This window comes from Camelus ferus, chromosome 4 (genome assembly GCF_009834535.1).
Source record: "Camelus ferus isolate YT-003-E chromosome 4, BCGSAC_Cfer_1.0, whole genome shotgun sequence".
NCBI lineage: Eukaryota > Metazoa > Chordata > Mammalia > Artiodactyla > Camelidae > Camelus > Camelus ferus.
The window spans coordinates 52,516,191-52,543,905 of record NC_045699.1 but is presented as its reverse complement, the minus strand read 5'-3'; the positions used below and the strand labels follow the sequence as shown (position 1 = coordinate 52,543,905).

At 45.2% G+C, this 27,715-nt stretch overlaps 1 long non-coding RNA gene across 1 annotated transcript; it reads left to right on the top strand.

Moving 5' to 3' along the window:
- LOC116663215 lies at positions 1-27,715 on the top strand. The gene is made up of 5 exons (XR_004319388.1): positions 1-207; positions 17,223-17,696; positions 26,143-26,279; positions 26,782-26,992; positions 27,186-27,715. It is a non-coding gene; the product is annotated as an uncharacterized LOC116663215 (long non-coding RNA).

Genomic DNA, 27,715 nt, shown 5'->3' with positions numbered 1-27,715 from the left:
AAAGTGACAGCTTGGGCGGGGTGGGGAAGCAGCGGCTGGACATCCAAATGCGCCAGGGATCCTCCCGGAGTCCCGACTCTCCGGCGGGCCGGGTTTCCCCTCCTCCGCTCCGTCGGAGCCAGACGAATCTAAATTCCCAGATTCCCGGCGGGGCCCGGTACCGAGATCGCCGCGTCCACTGCAGCTCTTGCGTGCGCAAGCCGAGGTGTAAGTGTGAGTGTGCGCCCGGCAGGGCGTGGGGGGCACCCAGGTGTAGAGCCAGTCCCCGGTCCGCGCCCCAACAACCCGCGGGGGGGGCGGGTCCCCGTGGGCCCCGATCGTCTTCCTCCACCTCCCCGCGGGAAGGCTGGTCGGCACTCGGGGCCCCGGGGGTGGCGGGGGCCGGGGCGGGAGCGAGAGGGGCGCACGCGGGCGCAGCGGCCCCCGGGCGCCCGGAGCCGGAGGCGGGCGCAGCGCGGCGCGCGGTCTGCAGTGCCCCCCGCCGGACGGCCGGGCTCAGGACCGCTCCGGGCTGCAGCTCTCCGCCGCCGCGCTTCTGCGTGCCAGGCGCGCCCCTCTTCCTCCCCGCTGAGGCTGACCCAGTGTTACGAAATTGAGTATCAAGTCGAAGTGGATTCTCAGCCTGCTTCTGTCACTTACTGGCGTCCTGCTCCCGGAGCTCTTGAATTGTGCCTCCTTTTGGCTAATGTGGATAATATCCCAAAGTTAATGAGATAGTTGAAAGCATGCTATATGCCTGGTATATAGCAAGTACTCAGTAAATGGCGCGTATTACTATTGTTGTTGTTGTTGTTATTAATCTGGCGCTAGGCTTTGGGTGGGAGTCTCACTGAAGTCTCTGCTCTTCTATTATGGGTTTGAGAGGAGGAAAAAAAGAGACGGTTTCTGCCTCCTTTCTGAAATGGAGAAGGAACTGATTCACCAGGCTGGGATCCAGCTCTACTGTGCCTCCAACTCCACCTGTAACAGTGGCCTCAGCCGTCTCCTCTTTGAACTAATATCCTCATTGCAAAAGAGGAATAATCATGCCCACTCACAGAGTTGTTGCAAGACAAGAAATGCCCAGTTCCTGGCACACAGTCAGGACTCAGGAAAGCCTCACCCCTTCATCCCACCCAGCCTGGCCCCCAGCCAGCTGGTCCCAGGACACCTGTACCTGTAGCACATGGTAGGTGCAGTGCAAGGCCCTTTCCCCTACCTCCTGGCACTCAGAAGGCCCGGGGTCTCTTTTCTGACAACACACAGTAGGTGCTCAGTGCAAGCCCCGCCCACCCCGGCTGTCAGTATGCCATTTATTGAGTCCTTACTGACCTGCCTGCCCTTTGTGTCCCTGTCTGACCCGGGACAGGGTCAGCTTGGGCCTGCAGGAGGCTTTAACTCTGATGTCCTTCTACCTCACCCCACTCTCCCAAGAAACCCCCTCCCTCAGATGCCTCACATCCTTTCTGGACATTAGTAGCGTTGGAAACAAGAGCACCCACTCCTCATCTTGGAGTAATAGAATGCACAGTCAGAGGACTTGGTTTGATACCAAGAGCAGCCCTACCGGTTCCTGACTGTCTTTATCTTGCAACCTCTCTGAACCTCAGTTACCTCATCTTTTAAAAATGAGGCAGTAACACCTTCTTGGGTGGACCAGGGTGAGGGTCAATAGATATGTGTGTTTAAAAGCGCCAAACACACAGGGTAAAGTGATAGCTCAGTGATAAAGCACATGCTTAGCATGCATGAGGTCCTGGGTTCAATCCCTAGTACCTACACTTAAAAAAAAGAAAACCATGAATCTATTATTATTTGTCTCAAGCACAAAGCAGGTGCCCACTGAATATCTGTTGGACTGAACTGAGTTCTCCACCTGGGAAAGCTTCCCCTCAGACTTTCTCCTTGCTCTTGGCCTTGTCAAATGTCACGTCCTGTGACTTGCTGCTCATGACCTCTTTCTGAGGCTGGGACTTTGCATACAGGAAGAGTGATGCACCTTTCCAGAGTTCAAGACCTAGTATGGCCTCTGGCAAGCTTGTTCTGTGATACTTATTTCAAAAGTTTCCTGAGATAAAATTCAACATGGAAATCTCATCTCTTTGCTTTGTTTTTGGTGGCTGGTGTGCCTTTGGTTTGGGAGAGGAGGGTAGAGTGTTATTTAAAAATCATCCTGAGTTATCTGAGCATTTGCGTAGCTAGATTTTCTGCCGCAATTCACATGTAATTGATTTTGTGGATGTGTCATAAGATGCCAGCAACTTTGGGGTCCTGTCCCTGCTCCAGCTCTTGAATAAGACAGACTCCAAATGGGAAAATAAATGAACAAACAAACCAGTGTTTAGTCTTTTTACGGGCCTTAGCAGTCACAGTGAACTTCTGTGTCTGTTACATCCATGTCATCCTCAGCACAGCCTATCTTCCGGATGAACCTCATTGAGGCAGATTACTGAGTCAGTGCTCCTTTCAACTGATACTGACTCACTTGAGTCCTGTCTCCTCTCCACACTGCCCCCCCCCCAGCCTATGACATGGGGCTTTTCACTGGCCATCTTCTTAGAAACTTTAGAAATGATAGGACATGAACTTTATTAATACCAAGCACTTAGCAAATTAGAGAGTTTTCCCATAATATGACAAGGTATATGACAGCTGTTACTTTACCAACACCATTCATTACGGGGCCGTTTGTGTAAAGGTTACCCCAGTGGCTTGGGGACAGTGCCTTTTGCTTTCTGACTCACAGGAAGCAAAAATAAGTTACCATCAGGTGATGGTCATACTTAGAAGCCAAACTAAAAATGAGAAAGTCTGTCATCCTTGAGGGCAGGGCAGCTGGCTTCAATTTTCAAACTGGTAAGTGCCAGGCGGCTCAAAATTTAAGATTTTCTTTGTGTCATACTTTTTTTTTTTTTTTTTAAATCTAGTCAAACAGCGTGCCAATTTCTGTGCTTGGCAACATACAAGGGGATCTTCTATGGTCTCTGTCATCCAGTGTTTCGCAGTCTGGTAGGAGAGATGCGTGTATTAAGTGCATCCAGTAGGCAGATAGCCTAGTACCTGCTTCCTGGGGGCTTATGAGGCCAGGCTGTGGGAAGCATGGGTAAGACGCAGCTCTCACATGCATAGGGGTTACATTAGCCCCATTTTCAGACAAAGAAACTGAGGCTCTGAGTGGGGAAGAAATTAGTTGATTCACAGCATCGCCAGGATTCAGATTCAAAGATTTAATTCAAAGCAACTTGGTATTTTCCTTCCAGGCCAGGGCAACTTATTGAAGAGCCTTTGAAGAGCCTTCTCTTTAACTCGTCTCTGTATACAGTGGGACTTAAAGGTTGCCCAGGTGTACACCAGCTCTTTGGCTTATGAGACTTCTAGACCATGTCACTCCCCGTCCCCTACTCTATTTCAGTTTTCCACTGAGAAGTATGACTTCCTTTCTCTGTTTGTATTTATCCTGGAAGTTAACACGCCACGACTTCCCTCCCTCCCTCCCAAAAGGAGGAATTTTCTTTAGCACACAAATATATCAGGTATCTCAAGTTCTTTGAGGACAAACCAATTTTTTTTTTTTTTTTTTAGTGTAGGTACTGAGGATTGAACCCAAGACCTTATACATGCTAAGCATGTACTCTACCAATGAGCTATTACCCTTCCCTCAAAAAACTTTTTTTTTAAATGTGTTTGTTTCTTACTTAGCTTTATTGGGGTATAACTGTATACCCTCCAAACTGCATTTGCTTAACGTGTACAATTTGATGAGTTTGGACCTATACATATAGCCATGATTTCACCACCACAATCAAAGTAGTAGATATATCCATCACCTCCACGAGTTTCCTTGCGTCCCTTTGTGTGTCTGTGCGTGTGTGCCCACTTGTAACATGAGATCTACCCTCTTAAAATTTTAAATGCACATCGTGTTGTAACTATAGGCACTATGTTGTATAACAGATCTCTAGAACTTATTCATCTTGCATAACTGAAATTTTATGCCTCCTGAGCAACAATTCCCTATTTCCTTCTCCCCCTAGCCCTTGGCAGCTACCAGTCTATTTTCTGCTGCGGTGAGTTTGACTGTTTTCGATACCTCATGAAAGGGGAGCCATGCAGTATTTGCCCCTTGGTGACTGGCTTATTTCATTTAGCGTAATGTCCTCCTGTTCATCCATGTTGTCACACATGGTAAGACTGCCTTCTCTCTCTCTCTCTCTTTTTTTAAAGGCTGAATAATATTCTACTGTATTTACAACATTTTCTTCATCCATTCACCTGTTGATGGACGCTGGGTTAGTTCCGTATCTTGGCTATTGTGAATCCTGCTGCAGTGAACACGGGTGTGAAAGTGTCTCTTCGAGTTCCTGATTTCAGTTCTTTCAGATATATACCCAGAGGTGGGATTCCCAGATCATATGGTGGCTCTGTTTTTAATTTTTCGAGGAAGCTCTGTACTGTTTTCCTATTGACTGCACCATTTCACACTCCCATCAACAGTATACAAGGGTTCCAATGTCCTCGCATCCTTACCAACATTTATTATCTTTTGTTGTTTAGATAGTAGTCTATCCTAACATGTGTCAGGTTCTGATTTGTGTTTACCTGATGAGTAGTGATGTTGAGCACTTTTTCACATACCTAGTGGCCATTTGTATGTGTTCTTTGGAGAAATGTCTATTCAAGTCCTCTGCCCATTTAAAAAATTGGTCTATTTGGGAATTTTTTTTTTGCTATTGAGTTGTATGCATTCCTTATATATTTTGGATATTAACCCCTTATCAGATGAATGGTTTGCAAATATTTTCTCTTTTTCCACTCTGGTGATTGTTTCCCTTACTGTGCAGAACTTTTTAATGCTGTAGTCATGATGCAGTCCCGCGTGTCTCTTACGCTGCCTGAGCTTTGTATGTCATACCCGAGAAATCACTGCCAAGACCACTGTCAAGAAGCTTTTTCCATATGTTTTCTTCTAGGAGCTTATGGTTTCAGGTCTTATGTTTAAGTCATTAATCCATTTTGAGTTGATTTTTGTGTACAGTGTAATATAGGGTTTCTGTTTCATGGTTTTGCATGTTGATACCCAGTTTTCCCAACAGCATTTGTTGAAGAGACAGTCCTTTGCCCATTGTATATTCTTGGCACCCTTGTCCAAGATCAGTTAACTGTATATATGTGGATTTATTTCTGGGTTCTCTATTCCATTCTCTTGGTCTATATGCCTGCCTCAATTGTAGTATCATGCTATTTTAGTTATTATAGCTTTGTACCATATTTTGAAATCAGGAAGTGTAATGTCTCCAACTTTATTCTTCTTTCTCAAGATTACTTTGGCTATTCTGGGTCTTTGGTAGTTCCACTGAATTTTAGGATTTTTTTTTTTTAATTTCTGTAAAAAATCCCATTGGGATTTTGATGGGAAAGTGTTGTATTTGTAGATCACTTTGGATAGTATGGACATTTTATCAATATTAAGTCTTTCAATCCATAAACATGGGATAGTCTTCCATTTATTTTTGCCTTCTTTTATTTCTTTCATTGTTTTGTAGTTTTCAATGTTCAAGTCTTTCACCTTCTTGGTTGCATTAATTCCTGAGTATTTTTTTTTTTATACTATTGTAAAGGGGATTTTTTTTTAGATATATTTTCCCAGATTGTTATTATTGTATAGAACACAACTGATTTTTGTGTGTTGATTTTCTATCCTGCAACTTAATTTGTTTATTAGTTCTAACAGTTTTTTGGTAAAATCTTTGGGGATTCCTTTTTATAAGATCACGTCACCTGCAAACAGACATTTTACTTCTTCCTTTTATATTTATATTTGCATGACTTTTATTCCTTTTTCTTTTCTTTTCTTTTCTTTTCTTTTCTTTTCTTTTCTTTCTTTCTTTCTTTCTTTCTTCCTTCCTTCCTTCCTTCCTTTCTTTCTTCCTTCCTCCCTTTCTTTCTTTCTTTCTTTCTTTCTTTCTTTCTTTCTTTCTTTCTTTCTTTCTTTCTTTCTTTCTTTCTTTCTTTCTTTCTTTCTTTCTTTCTTTCTTTCTTTTTCTTTTATTTGTTTGGTCCAATTGCTCTGGCTAGGAAATCTAGTACTGTGTTAAGTAGAAATGACAAAAGTGGGCATCCTTGATCTTGATCTTGGAGGAAAAGCTTTCAGTTTTTCCACTGCTGAGTATGATGTTAGCTGTAGGCTTGCCATATATAGCTTTCACTATGTTGAGGTACAGTCCTTATATACCTAGCTTATTGAGTGTTTTTATTATGAAAAGTATTGAATTTTTAAAAATACTTCTGCATGTATTGAAATGATTATATACTTTAATCCTTTGTTCTGTTATTGTGATTTATCACATTTATTGTTTAGGTATATTGAACCATTCTTGCACCCCAAGGATGAATCCCACTTGGTCATGGCGGCTGATCCTGTTAACTTTGCTTTGTTACTATTTGCTGTGGATTCTTGCATCTGCGCTTGTCAGGGACATTGGCCTGTGATTTTGTTTTCTCGCAGTATCCTTATCTGGCTTTGGTGTCAGAATAATACTAGCTTTGTACAATGAGTTTGGAAATGTTTCCTCCTTTTCAATTTTTTGGAAGGACTTTGGAAGTACTGGCAGTAATTCTTTTACTGTTTTGTAGAATTTACCAGTGAAGCCATTTGGTGCTGGGTTTTTCTTTATTGGGAGGTTTTTGATTACTGCTTCAATCTTCTTACTCATTATTGATTTGTTTACATTTTCTATTTCTTCATGAGTCAGTCTTGGTAGGCTGTATGTTTCTAGCATTTTATCCATTTCTTCCAAGTTACCCAGTTTGTTGGCATACAACTTGTGCATAATAGTCATTTATGATCCTTTGTATTTCTGTGTCATCAGTTATAATATCTTCTACTTTTTTTTTTAATTTTAGTCTTTTTTTCCTTAGTCTAGCTAAAGGTTTGTCAATTTTGTTTAGCTTTAAAAAAAAACCCAACTGTTAGTTTTGTTGATCTTTTCTACTGTTTTTCTACACTACTTCCTTCATTTTTGCTCTAATCTTTATTATTTCCTTCCTTCTGCTAATTTTGGGCTTTATTTGTTCTTCCTTTTCTAGTTCCTTTAGATGAAAAGTTAGGTTATTTCTTTGAGATATTTCTTCTTTTTTAATGTAGGTGTTTATTGCTATAAACTTCTCTCTTAAGTACTGTTTTTTCTGCACCCCATAAGTTTTGGCATGTTGTATTTTTATTTCCATTTATATCAAGACGTTTTTTGATTGCCCTTTTGATTTCTTCCGTGACCCATTGGTTGTTAGGGGTGTATTGTTTCATTTCCACGTATTTTTGAATTTTCTGATTTTCCTTCCGTTATTGATTTTTAGTTCCATATTGTTGTGGTTGGAAAAAATACTTGATATGATTCCAGTCTTCTTAAATTTTTAAGACTTTTGTGGCCTGACATGATCTATTCTGGACATTGTTATATGTGCTCTTGAGAAGAATGTGTATCCTGCTGCTTGGGGTGAAATCACTCCTAGCAAACAAACGTATGTACGTATAAAGAGAACTTTTACTACCGCTAAATGCGGAAGCTCAGAAGCATTCTCAGAGGAAAACATTATCAAAGAAACTAATACAAACTGAAGGTCTTCTATCATTTAATTCTCCCAAGTCCTTGGATGGGAGGTACCATCCCAATCCTAGGACTCAGGAAACTGAGGCTTAATCAGCATAACAAGCCTGAGATCCCCATTTCTGCCCGAATAGTATAATCACCTGGGGAATTTTACACAAATACAGACGCCTGGGCTGCCCGGTGCCCCATAGCGTGAACTTCCCTGAGAGGGGACCTGCTCCCCTGTTGGTCTGCGGGTAGACCTCCACCAGTCCCTCCCAGTCACTGTGGCTCAGACTCTACTCCGCTCCCCTCCAGTGATTAGTTTTAGAACAGAGAAGACGAAAGCTGGAAAAGTGAGTGACGCTGAACCTCTTATCTCTATTTGCTTTTTGCAACTGTGTGAGTTTGGCATTTCACAAACTCAAACGTAAGGTGGACTTGACTTACCTTGATTCATTGCTGCATCAGCGTCTAGAACAGTGCCTGGCATGTGATGGATGCTTAATAAATCTTTGGAAAGAATGGGTGAATGACTAAGGACACCAATGTAGGAGAAATCAGGTGACTCAGTGGGTTGTCACTCAGATCAAATCAAGCCCTCCTGCTACTGTGCCACACCCCAGCCCACACCTAAAAGGCTGTTCCTTCCTAAAATCAGCCTCTGACTGCGACTGCTGATGGTGGCAGCTATGGAATAAAGACGTGATCAGGTAAACGTGAGATGATCTGAAAACTTCAGGACTTGGAGTCGAGGTAACTGTTGTCCTGTTCTGCCACATAAGAAACAGTGTTGAAACCAACAAGTGGCTTTCAAGTTTGTCCTGGCAACACAGTTGTCTGAGCTTTCCTTACAAAACTCTGTGCATCCTGCTCATCAGAAGTACATCACATATCATCTGCCTGATCACATCACGTGTCACCTGCCTGATCACATATCATCTGCCTGCTTGGGTAGCAGTATTTAAGAAAAATGGCAGGCTCGGGTCAAATCTCTACCTAGAATAGCCCTGGAGCCTTGAGGAATTCCCCGATCCACTTTGAACATTATGCTCATGCTTTTTGAAATGGGCAGTTGGAGGGACAAACGGGAAGGAAGTATCAGCGCATGTCTGGCTGTTCTGATGTGAGTTTTGGGGCATATTTGAGAAGCCTGACCCTCACCAACTCCTCTGAAACTCCTGCCCCCCAGGGCTCACTCTGTTCCTCACAGTGCTCTGGTTAAAGCAATTCAACACTGGAAGCCTAGACTCAAGTGTTGACAGATTTACATTCTAAGGGTGGGACCTTGGTCAGGTTACTGAACCTGGCCAAGCCTCAGTTTCATCATCTGGAAAATGGGGGTGACAGTAGCGCTTGTTAATAGTAGGATTTTTTTTCTTGTTTGTTCTTAATTTTTTTTAAACAGAGGTACTGGGGATTGAACCCAGGACCTGGTACATACTAAGCACACACTCTACCACTGAGCTCTACCCCTCCCTAGAGAAGTAAGACTTAGTAAGAATTAAATGGGATCATGCAGTGTCTGCCTCAGAGCAAGCAGTCAATGAATGCTGTCTATTTTTTATCATTATTATTAATTGGGTCAAATTTCCTGGGTGTTGGGAGAAAGAAGGCAAACTGAGGTTCCCTTAGTAAATAAAGCTGATAATGTCATCTCTAAGAGGAGACTGGTGGAGTGATATGCTTCAGGCCTCTGATGTTTGATTGTTTCTGACTTGAACTTGTCCACTCAATGGCCCCATGACCTCAGGGTCTAAGACAAGCCCCTCCCCATCTTTAGGCCTTAGCCCCCCCACCCACCACCCCCACACTGTCATTGAAAGAACTGGTCTCCGTCTCTAGCAGCACTGAGCGTGCTCCTGGCAATGATGTGGAGGACCTCACTGAAAAATTCGTTTTCCTCCTATCCTATTCCAGTCCTTACCCTGAAAGCAGGAAAGAATCCAGATGAACCTTATCATGGCTGCAAGTTGTGAATTCCAAGGGCCAAATCTGGCACCTTGAGACAAGACTCCATACGGTCAAAACCTAATATAAATCGACTGACACAACTTGAAATGTGGACAGTACAGCAGACAAAAGTCTTGTACGTAAATATATGAAATTGATCACTGAAGTTGATTGGAGCCGAATTTCCCCAGCCTTAGGATATATGCACTGAAGTACTTAGGGGTAAATGGCCATCATGCATGTAACTTACTCTCAAACAGAGTAAAATCTTAACGAGAGGTGGATCTGGGTAAAGGGTGTAAGAGGTGACTTGCACCTCTTGTTTTTTTTTTTTTTTTTTTTGCTTTTGTGATGTTTGTAAGTTGGATATTATTTCCAAATGAAAATTTAAAAAATAAAAACCTAGTAAGGGGGCATGTAATGGACAACATAATAAATAACACTCCTGAAAAAACAAATTAACACCCCTGTATGTTATTTATGAAAGTTGTTAAGAGAGTAAATCTTAAGAGTTCTCATCACAAAAAAAAAATATTTTTTTTCTTTCTTTAATTTTGTATCTCTATGAAAAAATTTTTTTCTATGAGCTGATGGATATTCACTGAACTTACTGTGATGCAATCATTCCGTGATGTATGTAAGTCAAATCACTATGCTGTATGCCTTAAAATATATACAGCCCTGAAGGTCAATTACATCTCAATAAAACTGGAAGAAAATCAGAAATGAAAAACCTAATAAGGGACAAGGAACCCCTGAAGGTTTTGTTAGTCCTTTCCACCTAGCACGAGTGCTATAAAGCAAAGAGATGAGGTTCTGGCATAAAGATTTCTGAGCAAATACGACGCCATTATAAAACACTGAGGTTCCAGTATTCAAGCCAATCTGCCTCCAATAAGTTACCAGGTACGGTTTCATTAACTTCTAGGGGCTCACACAATACATGGCTTGCTCAGGGTCGCCCAGCCAGTATACAGTGGACCCTGGCTTTAAGTCTGGAGGCATCTGCCTCCAAATCCCATGCTGTTTTTCTCCCCGCCTTTGCCAACACAGGCCCCGCCCCACGGGAATTTGCAGTGTCCAGGGGACAGGACACACCTACATAAAAGGAGACCAGCTCTTGCATAAATAAATCGTGTATGAAGCTGTAGAAATGGCTGCAACAATCATGGCATCAGGACGGAAGGATGGAAATGGAGTCCAGTTCAGCCACAGAACAGGCTTTGTGAGCTTTTAGCAGGAACCCACAGACGACCTGCCATTAAAGGGAAACCCCTAGCTGTTTTATTAGTGGTGTGTTTCGATCCCCGTTCTCAAGGAAGATAGATGTGGAGGTATCTATAATGCAGCGTTTACAAACTAAAAAGTAGCCTAGAGTAAGAAGTACATTTTGCATCACAACCAGTACAGTGCATACACAGACGTGTATCGGGCTACGTGTATGTGCAACTGCACCAGATTTCCTCAAAACACTCCTCTTACCCTTATGACAGGCAGTGCCTTTTGAGAGTTTCTGATTTAGTCGAAGTCCATTTAAGAAAGAATGCTGCTAGAGATCCTGGCTGGCTTTTCTAAATAATGGTTGCCCTGGAGGAAGTTCTTATGCCTGTGTGATTTCACTGTAGTTTGCATCTTCATGATAACCTGGTCAGCTAAGAGGTAAGCTGGGAGCCGAGGAAGTGGATGGAGGTGCAGAGAGGAAGATGGGACTTACAGACTAGGGTCTGGGGTCTTCCGTTCCCTTCCCCACATCACTGCCCCCAGTGCCCCCTCAGCCAAGCCTCCCAGGTGGTTCCCACAGGGCTTTTCTGGAGGCTGAATGAGGTCGGGGTCACCTTCATTTTTGAGGGTCCTGATTTATCTATTTTTTAATGAAAAAGTGCCTGAAAAGGAAGAGAGCTATCATAGTTAACAAATCAATGTCCTGAACACACATGCAAAGACTACGTGCACACCCTTATTTGGAGATTATATCAGAGACCATTAAGATGCGGGACCCAGTTCAAACAACCTTCCTGTGTCCGTTGATTGATACGGGGTCCCCAAAGCCAAACTCCTTTCACATGGACTTCACGTGATGGAGATCCGTGCTGGGGCAGGTTCCCTGGAGGGTGGGGATGAGAGCCAGCCATGAGGGAGCCAAAGGATGAGAGGAGCAAGAGACATGGAGCAAATGAGCATAAATGCTTCCCCAAAACACGGCCTGAAAGGCAGGGGCGAACCAGGGCAGTAATTGTAACATGGGCTGCCTGGAGGAGTACTGATCTGGGATGAGAGAGACTGAGCACATGGAAAATGATGCGGGGCTCTCGCTAATGGGCAGGTTGAATTTGAAGATACAATAGAAGAAATTAAACTGGGGAAAGATGGGAAAATATACGCAGACAGTCCTCAACTTAGGATGGTTCGACTTATGATTTTTCTACTTTACACCAGACCGAAGTCATACACATTCAGTAGACGCTGGACTTTGAATTTTGAATTTTGATCTTCTCCTGGGCTACCGACATGCCCTACGATCCTCTCTTGAGATGCTGGGCAGGGGCAGCCACAGCTCCCTTTGGCCACATGACCACAAGGGGTAAAAAAGTTACACTTACCACCATTCTGTTTTTCACTTTTCATACAGCATTCAATAGATTACATGAGATATTCGACACTTCATTATAAAATAGGCTTTGTGTTTAGTGATTGCCCAGCGGCAGGCTAATGTAAGTGTTTGCGGCATGTATTAATATAAGCTAGGCTAAGCTATGATGTTGCAGAGGTTAGGTGTATTCAATGCATTTTTTTTTTAATGGAGATACTGAGGATTGGACCCAGGACCCTGTGCTTGCTAAGCCTGTGCTCCACCACTGAGCTATACCCACCCCTCTAAATCCATTTTCAACTTCTGGTATTTTCAACTTACAATGGGTTTATTGGGGCATAGCCCCATCCTGAGTCGAGGAAGATCTGTAGACAGACTGAGAGAAATCAGCCTCTTGTATAAAAAGACACCTACTTCCCCTCCATAATCAGATGTGAGAGATGAACACACGACAGTGCAACCAAGTAACAGATGAGGGAAAGTGTCTTCTTAGATTTTCCAAATAGGAAATGAGAACAAAATGCTGGAATTAGAATAGTATCATTTTTTCAACTCCCAGTGAATTAACAGATCTAGGCATGGAGCGTCAATGTCTGCTAACATAAAGAAAGGAATGAAAATGAGACATCATGAGTCTTCTGGTGAAAGAATGCGATGCCACCCATAGGATTGCCAAAGGGATCACTTCTGTGTCTGATAAAGCCTTTCGGTCCAGCTGCCACTTTGCAGGGAATATAGGAGACAGAGGAAAATGTTAAATGGCACCCAGAACAGGCAACCAGCCAAATTCGGACTGAAAACCTTTACAGGTCAACTGTAGAGTTCCTCAGTATACAAAGTGCGTAGAAAGGAAAGGATGAAGGGGAAACTCCTTGATCAAAATAGACTTTATGTACAACTGAATCGCTTTGCTACACACCTGAAACTAACATCGTACATCAACTACACTTCAATAAAAAATAAAATTTAAAAACTTAACTTTAGAGATAGAGCATGTTTTTCAAAAAGGAAAACTTGTAATATTTAGATATGCCTAATTGGATGATAAATTCAAGGAAATAACTACTCTAAAAATCAAGAATTGTGGTTACCTTGGAGAGGGGCTGGGGCAATGAAGAGGATGAGGCATGTGGAGGGCTTCTGGGGGGGGGGTCTGACAACGTCCCACTTCTTGCCTTGGGTGGAAGATGTGTGTCTTACAATAATTCACTGAGTTATGCGCTTGTGTGGTTTGCTGTCACTGGGCTTTATTTTACAAGGTTAAAAATATCAGTGGCCATGTTCTCCAGTTCATGTGCACATGGCTTTAAGCTCCAGCACCCAAAGCCACAGCCGAGGCGTCAGTGACCGCGATCCTTTAACCCCAGCCCCCCTGCCCACTTCAGTGGGGTCCCCTTTTTTCACGGCATCGCCAGGAAGGAGAGCTTGTAGCCTGACACAAGAGAAATAACATGGGATTTGGAATTAGACAGACCTAGGCTGAAGCCTGCTGTCTACGCTTGGTACTTGGTGCCTTCTGCTTCACAGTGGCAACGTCATGTAAATTTCCCAATGCCGCGGAGCTTCAATTTCCTCATGTATCAAATTGGGATAAAGCATTGTGAGGATTAGTTAAGTGTGTGCAATGGTATACAGTAGATGCTTAGTGGTGCTATTACTACAATTATTCTTATGAGTCAAAGAACAGGTTGACCGAGTTCTAGGACCTGGAAAGCGTGTGAGTCCACGGCCCTGATGGGGAGTCATCCTGACTGTTCTCACACTTGCTCTAAGCCCCGCGGTCTGCCCTCCTCCTGCGGTCTGCCTTATCCAGGAGGACGGGCCCACCCAGGGGAGCAGTGGGTCGCACCTTTGGGTGCTGGGAGCGTGTGGCCCTTCTGGGGTGTCCTCCCCAGGAGACATTACTTAGGGAATCCATGAGTCATCCTTTCAGTCACAGAGTCAATGACAAAAGCTCTGCCATCAACTATTCCTTCCCTATCTGGGGTTCTGAACTTGGGAGGTGTGGGCTCCTCTGCAGGAAGCCCTCTGCTCTCCTGAATCCATCTTCAGCCAACATTGCCGAGGCCACCAGGACCTGTCCGACACTCCACCTCTCTAAAGACCAGTCTGGGTGCCATCCTCCTCCTCCAGGGGACATCTGGCAACATCTGGAGATTTTTGTAGTGTTGTCATAACTGAGAAAAGGCCACTGGCATATAGTGGGTAGAGGGTAAAGATGCTGCTGACCATTCTACAGCTCCTCCCAGCAAAGAATTATTGGGCCCAAAGTGTCAAATATTGCCAAGGTTGAGAAACCCAATCTACAGGGAAATGGGAAAGGAGGCTGTGACTTGTAACGTCTAAGTCCTGCCCTGGGCACCCTGGCATGTGCCCAATTTACAGACAGAATGCTTGAGGCTGTGAGAGTTTATAGGATTTGCCCAAAGTCACTGAGCTGTCAGGGAGATGGTTTTCTGGCTCACTCTCTGTTTAGAGCTTTGCCTCCTCAATTTCCTGATAATTGGGGTTTATGGGAGCCCTTTAAGACGAGACCTTCAAAGATCATGTAAGCCACAAGAAGGAGGTGAGGGTTTCCCCCTGCCTAATGGGTAGCTCACAGCACAGACTTCCAGTGGTTGCCCGTTCCTGACTTGGAGATGATCCAGTCCGGCTCCTTAGCCAGGCACACAAGCCCTTTCAAGTCCAGGCCCCATTCAGCCCTCAAACCTCACATCATAATCCTCCCGCCTCACGCTCTCTCTGTCAGAGTTTCCTCCACACCCCACATTCTTATGCACAGCCGTGCCTTGGCCCACTCTCTGCCAAATGTGGTACCCATTCTACCTGGGTCCAGCAGATGATTTCAGGGGGGAAAAAGGATGACTGTCTTTCCCTCAAATACTTGGGAATTTGCTTTAATGTGTATTAGGAAAAAAGTAATTAGCAAGCAACCCTAGGATATAGAGTCTCTTATTTAAAAAAATTTTTTTAGTTTAAAAAAAATTTTATTGAAGTGTAGTTGACTTACAGTATTATATTAGTTTCAGATATACAGCCTAGACACTTGATACTTTTATAGATTATGCATCATACAAAGTTATTACAACATTATTGACTATAGTCCCTGTGCCATATACATGACATCCCTGTGACTTATTTATTTTATAACTAATAGTTTGTACTTCTTAATCCCCTTCACCTACTTAACCCATTCTCACCCCGCCTCTCTGGTAGCCACTAGTTTGTTCTATCTGTGAGTCTGTTTTGTTATATTTGTGTTTCGTTTTTTAGGTTTCACATATACATGAAAACACACAGTATTTGTCTTCCTCTGTCTGACGTATTTCACTTAGCGTAATACCCTCCAGGTCCACCCATGTTGCTGTAAATGGCATTATTTCATTCTTTTTTATGGCTGAGTAGTAGTCCATTGCATATATGTCACATCTTCTTTATCCAGCCATCTGTCAATGTAGTGTCTCTTTTTCTAAAAAATGCATTTATGTTTAAGAAATAGTCAATTAAAATATTATGTAGACACTGTACAGACGGTAGTCAGAGGAAGTACAGCTCGTGAAGGAGGTGTACACAGACCTGAAATGTGCCTTTGCTCTTTCTCTGTCTTAATGCCTTTTCCCTGCCTGGTCCTCCTGCCTCCCCAGCCTGTCTCCCTGTCTCCTCATCTTTGGCACCCCTGGCCCAGCTAATGCCTACTCCTGCCTGAAGACCCAGCTCAGACTTTCATTCTCACAGAGGCTTCTCTGACCCCCCACCTCATCTTCTAGCCTGGGCTGGGTCAAGCGTTTCCTCTGTGAATTCCAGAAGGTAGGACACAATGCTAAGTGAACTCGGAAGTAAACCTGCCTGGCACAGCACGGGGGCAGAGCCGAGGCTCTGAGGAGTCACAGTTATTGAACAAAGCATTGCTTTTCACTGTGAGGCTCCTGTCTCTGGTTCAGCCTGTCCTGAGACACAAGCTCCTGACCAAAACAGAACCTTAGCGACAAGCCAGGGCTTGAGAACAGCTCAACTTCCTCTCCGTGTCCACCCTGGACAGACACCACCAAGCTGGTCTATCCAGGCCATCTCTATGTGCGAGGAAGTCTCTGAACTCAGCGCTGGGGGTCCTGGATCTGTGTGCACTTGGCAGATCAGTTCCCTGCCCGCCCTGAGCTTCAGTGTCCCCATCGGTAAAGTGGGAGCGGGGAGGAGCACCCACCTCCCACCCCACCTCCCAAGGTGGCTGTGCGTCCTGCCCTGAGTGAAGGGCGGCAGAAGTACTTGCAAACCATAAACCACTTTTGAATGAATGGAAGGGGTTGTTATTTTTAAACTCATAAATGAGGACAGCGCGGTGCTCTGGGGTTTTCAGTACGATGCTGTGTAACTTGAATAACCGGCTCGCACGTTCCTGCATCTGCACCTACATGTGTGCACACCCGCACACGCCCTGATTACAGAAGGCGGCTTTGAGGCCTCTCTGAGACCCAGCATACGCAAGTAGCTCAGAGAGGACAACTGGGGCTCCACAGCTTAGAAGGGTAAAGCCTGAGGGGAGAGACGCACGTTCAAAATCCAGAAACAGCTTCTTCCCTTCCCTCCCAACAGTATTTGCTTGAGCAGCTCCTGGGAGCCAGGCCCGGGCAACAGGGAGATACAGGCTGTCTCTGCCCTCAGCAAGCACCTGTTCCAGCAGGGAGGACCTAGTGGGGAATAATTCATTCCATGCTGAGAGATGATGGTAGGGTACCACAGGAATTCCCAGAGGTAGCCCCCAAATCCTGGGCTGCCAGAGCGCCCTGCAAGGCAGATGAGGAAGAAGTTGCTTTAAGATGAAAGAAATGAATGGGGAAGGTATAGCTCAGTGGCAAACTTGAGGTCCTGGGTTCAATCCATTAAAGGTCCTGGTACCTTCATTAAAATAGATAAATAAATACAACCTAATTATCAACCTCCAGCCCCCTCCCACAAAAGTATACAGTGCTGTATGTCAACTATATTTCAATAAAACTGGAAGAAAAAAGGTTTTTTTTAATAAAAGTTATTTTTAAAAGGTGAAAGAAATGAAATACTGTGTTACTAATCATCTTATACATGGTTCACAAGGAAACTAGAATGCCTTTGTTTTCCAGGTGTTTTAAAATTGCCACAGTGTTTGGGGAGAGCAACAGACTGGCGCTGAAAGGCACAAGTAATCATGAGCCCTCCTGAGGGCTGGAGCTACGTCATCCCAGGGCTGAGCAGAGCGTTCTGCATGATGATCTAAGCTCCCGAGAAACGCAGGGTCAACATCAGCGCCGTCTGGCAGCCAGCAGACACCGCCTGCCAAGTCCTCTGCAGGGCCTGGGGGTCAGAGAAAGAAGAGCGCGCATGCTGGCAAAGAGTTGGGAAAACAGACCTTGAAGGGGTGGGTGACAGTGTGGTGATGCCCGACGCCGGGACTGCCTCTCCCTGGGCGGAGAGGCCCAGGGAGACCTGCACAGAGGACGCCGTCTGCGCCAGTGGTGAAACCAGCTCTGTTCCCGCCGACCGTGACCTCCTCTGAAGCACATCCTTGGGGCCACCATTCAAGGCTCAGAATTGCTGGGGCCTGATTCCATGATTTTGTAGGTCCCTACATTTCACACCCTCCCAAATCTTTGAGCAATTCTAAACCGAGGACCAGTTCCTCTCTATCTCCAAATCCCTGGCATGGTGTAGGGACTCAGAGAATGGTTGTTGAATGAGTGAAAGATTAGAAGAGTATTCGGTATCCATAGATGACCACGTGCCCTGAAACCCCGCACGCTCAACAGTTAGGGAATTTGGCTTTTTTTTTTTTTAATATGTGGAATCTTTTTTATTACTATTATTGGAGTATAGTCAGTTTACAATGTTGTGTCAATTTCTGGTGTATAGCATAATGTCTCAGTCATACATATACATCCATATATTCGTTTCCATATTCTTTTTCATTATAGGTTACAAGATATTGAATACAGTTCCCTGTGCTATACAGTAGAAACTTGTTTATCTGTTTTACATATAGCAGTTAGTATCTGCAAATCTTGAACTCCCAATTTATCCTTCCCACCCCTTTTCCCCTGGTAACATAAGTTTGTTCTCTATGTCTGTGAGTCTGTTTCTGTTTTGTAAATAAGTTCATTAGTGTTTTCTTTTTTTTTTTAAGATTCCACATATGAGTGACAGCATATGGTATTTTTCTTTCTTTTTCTGGCTTATTTCACTTGGAATGACGATCTCCAGGTCCATCCATGTTTCTGCAAATGGCATTATTTTATTCTTATTTATGGCTGAGTAGTATTCCATTGTATAATATACCACAGCTTCTTTATCCAGTCATCTGTCGATGGACATTTAGGTTGTTTCCATGTCTTGACTATTGTAAACAATGCTGCTGTGAGCATTGGGGTACAGGTGTCTTTTTGAATTAGAGTTCCCTCCAGATATATACCCAGGAGTGGGATTGCTGGATTAAGTGGTAAGTCTACTTATAGTTTTATAGTTTTTTGAGGAATCTCCACACTGTTTTCCATAATGACAGCACTGACTTTTTTTAATTGAAGTGTAGTTGATTTACAAAGCTCCACCAGTCTGCCTGACGACCAGGCTCCCCTACACCTCAGCATGCTTTGCTTGGGTTTGGGGAGAAAATATTCAACGCCAAGCCCCAGCTCTACCATCTCATGGTGTTGTGATCTTAAAATGCTTTTTCATCTCTCTGAACCTTAGGTCCGCATCCCTGAAACACGAGGGAAATGCTCTTGAATGTTTACTGAGGCCGAGCTTACACTTTTTACACGCATTCCACAATTAATACAACGAGGTGTCACGCTGTGGTTAGGCTCCTCCGCTGTGGAATGAGATCATCCCGAGTCTGAGGATTAAATGCGTCAATGCATATAAAAGACTTAGCACAATGTCCGGCACATAGAAAACGTGGAGCAGTTTCTAGCTGTGAACATTTACACTCCTATGAAGGAGCCACTATTTTTATTCCCAGTTTCCAGAGAAGGAAACTGAGGCACAGAGAGATCACACAGCTTGCCCAAGGAATATGGTCGAGTTAGGATCTGAACTTTAACAATAACCCCAAGCCCCTAAGTACTTCCGATAACTGCACCTTGAAGACGAGAGGGGAAAAAGAAAGTATTAAAATCAGAAAGTCTTTTCTCCTTTTCTCCCTGTTGGATATTTGGCCAAATCACTCTGACTTGTGCCTGAATCTCTATTTTCTCGCTCTGAAAAGAAAAACTTTCAGATGGAAAAGCGTGGCCGTTTTTTGCCTCTGGTACCTTCCTGGTCCAGCTGGGCCAAAACGATGCTTTTAAAAATGATCCAAATGGCTACTGCCTCTCCCTTTCTCTCACCTAAAACACCCCCAGTTTATGAAGTAAGAATCCAAAACCGTAAACATGTTTTTCAATTCACTACCATCTGTCTGGTGAATCATAAAGTTCCCTGAAATGAGGTATGCGTGAGGACCATCCCGACAATGAAAAGATTAAACTTAGGTTTCCATGTGGTAAACGGGTAAGCAGAAGCCTTCAGACCATTTAGGTCTTGTGAAGAATAAACAGCCTGCCCTGTGCTTCCCTGGCCCGGTCACCCAGATGGCCCAAACACTTGCCAACAGGATTTGGTGCCCTCTCAACTTTGCGCTAAGTGGCAAGGATTTTTTTCGCATGTTATTTTTAAGTGGGATAAAATACACATAACAGAAAACTTACCATCTCAACCATTTGTAAGCGTACAGTTCAATGGCGTTAAGTCTATTGACACTGTTGTACAGCCGGCGCTACCATCCATCTCCGGAACGCCTTCATCTTCTCACACCGAAACTCTGTACCCCTCAAACACCGCCTCTCCCTTCCCCTTCCCTCCCAGCTCCTCGTAACCACCACTCTGCTTTCTGTCTCTATGACTCCGACTACTTTAGGCTACCTCGTGTCAGTGGAATCACACACTGTCTTTCTGTGACTGGCTTGTTTCAATTAGGATAATGTCCACAAGTTCATCCAGGTTGTATGTAGCACATGTCAGAATTTCCTTGCTTTTAAAGGCTGAATAATATTAATATTCCATTGAGTGTATGTACCACATTTTATTTATCTACTCCTCATCCACTAAAGGACATTTACATTGCTTCCATCTTTTAGCTAGGATGAATAATGCTGTTATAAACCTGGGTATACAAATATCTGTTTAAGACCCTGATTTCAATTATTTGGGGTATTTACCCCAAAGTGGAATTGCTGGATCATATGGTAATTCTATATTTAAATTTTTGCAGAGCCACCATTCTATTTTCCATAGTGGTCCCACCACTTTATATTCATACCAGCAGTGCTCAGGGGTTCCAGTGTCTCCAGGTTCTCACCAATACTAGTTACTTTTTGTTTTCTTTCTTTCTCTTCTTTTTTTCCTGGTAGCCATCCTGACGGATGTGAGGTATTATCTCAATGTGGTTTTGAGGACACTGAGTTTCTGTCCCCTCTTGTGTTAGTCCAGGAACTAGACATGGAGGGGTTTTGCTAGGAAACCCCACTGCGAGGGAAAACCAGGAGGGAGCAGTGGAGGCGGGGGAAGCTCAGGGATGGGGGTGGCATGGGCGTGGGGAGGGGAGTACAGTCGAGTATAGAGTTATCTCAAGATGCGGAACAAGAGTGGATGCAAGTCTGACCCCAAGTGATGGAGACACGGAAGGAAGCTTGAGGAGAAGCATCCTAGACTGTCATGCAGTCCAAGGAAGGTTCAGCAAGCTTGCTGGGGAGTCCTCGAACCAACGTCACCTCTCAGAGGAGTCCTGCACCTCCAGGAACAGGGCTGTCCTGGGATGCCTGTTGCCCTCAGTCAATGGCTGGGAGCAGCTCATGGGACGTGCGGCCAGTACAAACACAGTGATGGATTTCAGAGCAGCGCTGGGTCGCTGACAGCCAACTTCTCTCTCTGGAGTTGGAAGTCTAAGTTAAATGAGGTCATGCTGGAGTAGGGTGGACCCCTACCCCAGTATGACTGACATCCGTATGAAAAGGGGGAGTTTGGACACAGACACACACACAGGAAGAATGCCATGTGTCGATGAGGGCAGAGATGGGTGATGCAGACGCCAAAGACTGCTAGCAAATGCTGGAAACCGGGCAGGAGACAGGGAACAGATTCTCCCTCGGAGCCCTCAGAAGGAACCAGCCCTGCCACACTTCAGTCTGGTACTTCCTGACTTCAGAACTACGAGATAACACACTCCTGCTGTTTAAGCCATTTAGTTTTTGGTATTTTGTATGTCAGCCCTAGCAAGCTAATATAGAAAGAGAGGAAGAAACAGGTGATCATGATAATCAGGTGGGATATGTACTTTTTTAAGGCACATCAGTATCACTGTAGGATTGTATTAAAGAAAATTGTGTTACTAGAAGAAAAAATAGTTGCTTATCAGGAGATTATTCTGATGTGGCAACACACAGATGTTTTCAAACAGCTGGTACCTTGTAAAAGGAGGCCCCTGTAAACAGGATATTCCTGTTGGCATGGAACTGCATATTTGCTTAGAAAAACAGTGCCCTGTTTCTGCAACAGTCAACCAGTGCAAACAAGGAAATATAGCTGGAGAAATAAGAAAATGTATACATCATAGAAAATCCCCTGGACATGAACACAGACAAAACCAACTGAAGAGTGACAAAAGATGTCTGGCAAATATAGAAGCTTGCCCTTTGAAAGGTCTGACATTTTCCTGGAAAAGTCACACTCAGGTACTTTGAAAAGGAAAAGCATAGAATGTCAAAGTGGGAAGGGAGCTTAGGGATCATCTAATCTATCTACTTAATTGTACTGGTGGAAGAAACGGAAGCCCAGAGAGGGGAAGGAACTTGCCCAGGGTCACACAGCCAGCTGACTCCAAGGCCACAAGTCCTTCCCTCTCTGCCAACCTTTCTTTCATTCTTCCTCCTCTCTCTCTGTGCCTGGTTCCTGAGTCGTTTGAGTGCATGTGGAAAAAAATCACTTTCTACCTGACAAGCGAACTCCTCTCACTGCTCTCGCCATCCCTGGCATTTTGGTAGGGCAGCCTTTATGCTCTCTCTCACTGACCTGGGAGTGTCTGAGAATTATTCCAAGTCATGTCGGTGGAGCTGACAGGCAGGTGACACCCTTCTCCCCCAGTGCCTGTTTTATTGCCCCAGAGGGGAAATTCAATGTCCAGCAAGGTCCTTTCTCCCTGGCTCTCAGCATCCCCACGAAGATACCCAAGGAGACCCTTTACCTTGTGACCAGCAGAAGGGGAAGGCCTGGGGTCAACAACCCCACAGCATCCAGCATGCGCCACACGCATACTGAGTGCTCACAGCACGCAGACACTCAGCCCCGGGAGGAACGATGCAAGCTCCTGAGGAATCCAGACTTGGGAGAGAGAGAATGGGCTGCACCTCTGGGTTTGAATCTGGCTCTGTCCTAACCTTGTGTGGCTTCCTGAACTTCTCTGAGCTTCCACTTCAGCATTTGATGAGATGATGCACCTAAAATGCTCGGTCCTGTGCTTATTGCCAATGAGTAGTTGTCCACGTTGCTATTTTTTTTTAATTATTTTTTATTTTATTTTTGATTTCTTTAAATTTTTATTATTTTTAATAGCTCAATCCTCTTGGAAAAAGTAAAGAATTTGAAGGCGAACAAGTCAATTACATGGGTTTTTTTTTAACAGTTTATATGAACAGCTGCTTATCTAGGTTTCTGCCACTTCCCGCTCCCAGAACTCTGGGTACCAGTAAGACTAAGGCTGGCGGGATCCAACAGGCTCGCTGTGACAACTTCCTAACTAGTCTCTCTGCCTCCATTCTCTCCTCCCCATGCCACCTGCCCTCCGACGTGATCTTGCTAAAGGGCTAACCTGTTCATGTTCTCTGCTCCACAAGCACCTCCTTTGGCTGCTCTGCATTTCCAGGATCAAGTCCAAACTCCGAGGCTTGGTGCACGGGTCCATCTTCAGCTGCACCTGGCTACCCACCTGGCTCAAGCCTCATACATTTGCTCGTGGCTCTCTAAAACACCTGTTGCTCTCTCACCCCTCCATGTCTTTACACAAATCTCCCCCACCTCCTGGCACACCCTGCCTCCTCTTCTTGATCTAGCTCAGTGGTCCTCAAAGTGTGTTCCAGGAACCACTGCATCACCAGGAAGCTTGTTAGGGATGCAAATCCTTGGGCCACACTCCAGACCTGCTGAATCAGAAACACTGAGCCTGGAGACCAGCCATCTGGGTTTCCACAAGTCCTCCCAGGGATTCTGATGCACCCTCAGGTTTGAGAACCGCTGACTCATGAAAGCGAACTCAACCAAACTCAGGGGTTGCTCTTTTAGGATATCCTTCCCAACTCCCTGCCACCCTTTGCAGAGGGAATGCGGCCTTCTTCAAAGCTCCTCAAAGTATTCACTGAACCCTGAACGCACTTCCTAGCGCTGCCGGTCACATCCAGTGGTTGTAATAGTTTTCTCTTCACATGTACGTTCCCACAGTAGCCAGGAGTGCCTTGAGGCTGGGGACCTGGTCACTTTCGAGTCTGTGTCTGCCCCAGTGACCAGCGCAGGGCCCGAAACGTGTGATGACTGTGCCCATGAACATTCATGGCCTCATTATCTGTAGAACTTAGATTTGCCTGTGTTCACAAAGCACCTCAAACTCTCTAACCCTGGACCAAGTTCAGGAGCACAGGCCGACAAGACCTCTAAGAGGGTTTCTCATACTCACCTGTGATTTGTGAACTTCGCCCCCTCCCTTCCCCTTACTCAACCCTTCGCCACCCTCCTCCTCAGCAAATGGCTAGAAATTCATTGACATCTCCTATATTTTATTCATGTATCTGTGCATCCTGTTTCCTAATACACTTGTGCCAGTTGGTATGTTTTGTTGTTGTTGTTTTGTTTTGTTTTTTTAATGGAGGCACTGGGGATTGAACCTTGGACCTTGTGCATGCTAAGCACACGCTCTACCACTGAGTTATACCCTCTCCCCGAGGCTGTTTTTTTTTTTTTTAATCTTAATTTTTAATTATGGTAAAGTATACATAACATAAAATTTACCATCTTAACCATTTTTAAGTGTACAGTAGTGTTAAGTATGTTCACTCTGTGCCAGTTTTAATGGGAAAAAGAAATAATGATTTAAATTACTAGGAAACAAGCAAAATTGGCAATCCAAGAATATCCTCACACCCATACTGAGATCTGGAACTCTCTGAGCGGTGTGCACACCCCACTTTGAGAATAACAGTCATGGCTAACATTTATTAACTGCTTAGTAAGTTTCAGGCACCATGCTAAGTGTTTTCAAGCATATCTTATTTAATATTTACACCAACCCTCGGAGGCAAATATTATTATCATCCCCATCCTGCAGAAGTGAGGTGGGAAGCCCCATGAAAAAGACAACAGGACCCCCAGGCAGGGCCACTACCCTTCTGCCAGCACCATTCTGTTCCCTGGCCCTGCAGCATTTTCACTTTTTAAACTCTGAAGCAGCTTACTTCTAGGAAAGCAGAACTCACCCCTAAGATTCTATCGGTTCCCTGAGCTAACGCCTGACCAGTCCATTTGTAGTGCTTCATTTGCATGGAGCTCACTCCTGATTGGCCCATTTCCCTCACTCCTGATTGGTCCATTCCTCTCATTCCTGATTGGCCCACTTCTACAAAGCTTGTTCCTAATCAGTCACCTTTGTTATACCTTATTTGCATATGATGTTGCAAAATGTTGCAAAGTCTAGGCTGGTAGCCTATGAAAGGTTGTAAACCTACAGATGGGGTTCAGAGCTTGGAGTGTTAACTCCTCTGGGCGTGCTGGCATAATAAACCTGAGTTCTCCAACCCTCCAAGTGCCACTTGGTCTCTTGCCAGATCCAGGTTGCTGTTACAACTGAGCTGTAACACACTTTGCTGCAACAGAAGAAGAAACTAATACAGAGATAAAAAGAGCACTTCGCTAATGGGTCTCTGGATCCAGACCTCAGGGCTGCTGTGCTGAAGCATCTAGTGTAGCCCAAAGCCACAGTCCCAGCCTTCCAGAAATGCCAGAGTCTCTCAAGGGTACAGCGGTCCCCCTTGCCTTCCAGATCCATTCTCAGCTAGTTGGCCTTAGCATCTGAGGGTCTTGAATGACCCACACCACCAGGCTTAGGCTTTGCTTAGCCTCCTGGACTCTCAGTCCCTTACTAGGAACTGGACCAGAGCTGGAGTCCTCAGTCTGTCACTTGGCACCTCTGTGGCCTAAGACAATTTGGTTCTTTTGTTAAGCCTCAGCTTTTTTCCTTGTAAAATGGGAATAATCTAGGGTCTTAGTCTCTTACCTAAAAGCTTCCAGGCTAGCTGTGTCTCAGAATTCAGCATGTTTCAGATTTTAGAAAGGTAACAAGCACACGTACCAGGTATCACATAACGTCCCACTGGAGTCTGTGAACCCAAAATCAAACACATTACTATTTTTGCAGCAAAAGGACAAATATTCACACTGAGTGGGATTAAAGACTCGTATTATTTCAAATTAGCTTTTACCACTAAAGAAGCTACCAAAGTGTTTTCATATTTTGAGCTTTCTGGAATTTGGAATTGAAATTATGGATTTATACCTGCCTCAGAGGGTTACCACAAGGAGGAAATACACTCAAAGTGCACACAAATATTTTTCTAGGCAGGCTCTGGTCCACTGGAGGAGCAGAGGGACTTATCAAAAGATAGACCTTATTGGAAACAAAAATAGACCTCTTTTTCCTCCCCTTTTCACTTTTTGGGGGGAAGAAGGGGAGATAATTAGACTTATTATTATTATTATTATTATTATTATTATTATTATTATTATTATTATTATTATTATTATTATTATTTTGATGGAGGTACTGGGGATTCAACCCAGGACCTCATGCAGCTAGGCTCACACTCTACCACTCAGCTACACCCACCCCGCTTTTTTCCTCTTTCCAAATCCTGCATTTTCCTCAGGATCCTTCCAAACTGTCATCTTTGACTTTCCTGTTCACCATCAACCTTCTCAATGTGCTCTTCCCAGACCAAGACTTGCTTTCTTCACATCCTCCCAACTGGACTCTCCCCAGAAAAGCAGTCCTTTGATCTCATCCTCCAGCTTGGAAACGTCAACTTGGACACCCTCTGGCTGGCCTGTGCCATTGTTCAGGGCCTTTTGAGGTAAGCTACTCCTAAAGTTGGGTGCTTTCATGGCCATATGCAACCAGGTTTTTCTAGAAAGATAAACATGACCATTCCCCTACTAGAAAACCCACCCCAAACAGCCCTCTTTAGCTGACAAATGGTTGAGGGAGGGGGAACCAAGAGGTGATGGACCAGCTGGGCTAATCTCTTAGTCTTCTAAGGATCAGCCAATTCTCCGTCCCTCTGGAGTCCAGCACCTCCCGGGAGTCAGGGTGTGACCACACCGTATTCGGGAGATGCCACCGGAGCACACAGAAAGGTGGTGAGGGCAGAGGCAAGGCCTCCACGGCGCACCAGTGTCAGCCCTTATGACGCTATTGCCCCACGGAGTGGGAAGAACTCTCCCCTGATCTAAGCCATTATTATGTGGGTCCTATTCTGGCCACAGACACCACGTGGGTAGTCAGGCCTCTGCTGTTATTCAGCCTTAGGGGTGAAAACATCCAAACAGTGGAATCTTTTTTGTTCCTGGCTCCAGGTCGGGACGCACAGACTTTGGATTCGCCGTTGCTCGTCTCCGCCTATCCCCACACCAGGCACCAGGGCCTCCCGAGGCACATCTCCTCTCCCTCCTGCCTTTCTGGCGGCCGCACAGCTGGCACCCTCGCCGCCATTTTGGCGGGGGCCCAAGGCCTAGAAAATGAAGGAACCTAGGCAACCGCTGGCGACAGATTGCCGCTAGGTTCGGGGTGAGGCTGCTGGAGGGAACATCGTGTTTGCGGGAGGGGAGGCCTCAGCGGGGCCGGCCAGCCTGGGGTGGGCACAGAAGTGGGGGAGGAGAGGCTGCCAGGGACTGGGTAGCAGCCAGCAGCGCGCCCCTCGTGGCACTCGCAGGAACTGCAGGTCGGGGCCCTGGGTTACTGTTATTGTTGATTTCACCAGCTTTGATGATGCCGAGCTGGCCTCTTCAGAGGAATGTAGACCTGTCTGCACCCGAAAACCAAAACGAGTCCAAGGGGCGTGGCCAGGCGGCTGGCGGAGAGGCCCTACTTCACTTGGGCGGACACCGGCGTCTGGAAGGAGGCCTGGCACACTGGGCCCGGGAGATGGCTCCAGGCCCAGGGCCAGCCACGCTGCTTTCCCACGTGTGCAGGCGTTGGCTTCCCCAGAGCTAGACTCCACGGAGGGAAGAAGGCTCCCCGGGGGGAGGAAGGCTGGGGGCTTTCCCCTCGTGTGTGCGCCATCCCAGGCCTGGGGACAGCTGCTCCAGGAGGCCCAAGCGGGGGCTTTTGCAGGGACTCCAGGGGTTAGTCCCGACATAATTCAGAATCATTAGAATCCACTGGTGTGATCCCTGATTTAAAGCTCTCCCAAGACTCTCACCCACCACTGGCCTGCCCAATACTAGCCACGAGGAGCCTGTAGCTACTGAGTACTCAGAGTAGACTCCCAATCCACATCAGATTTCAAAG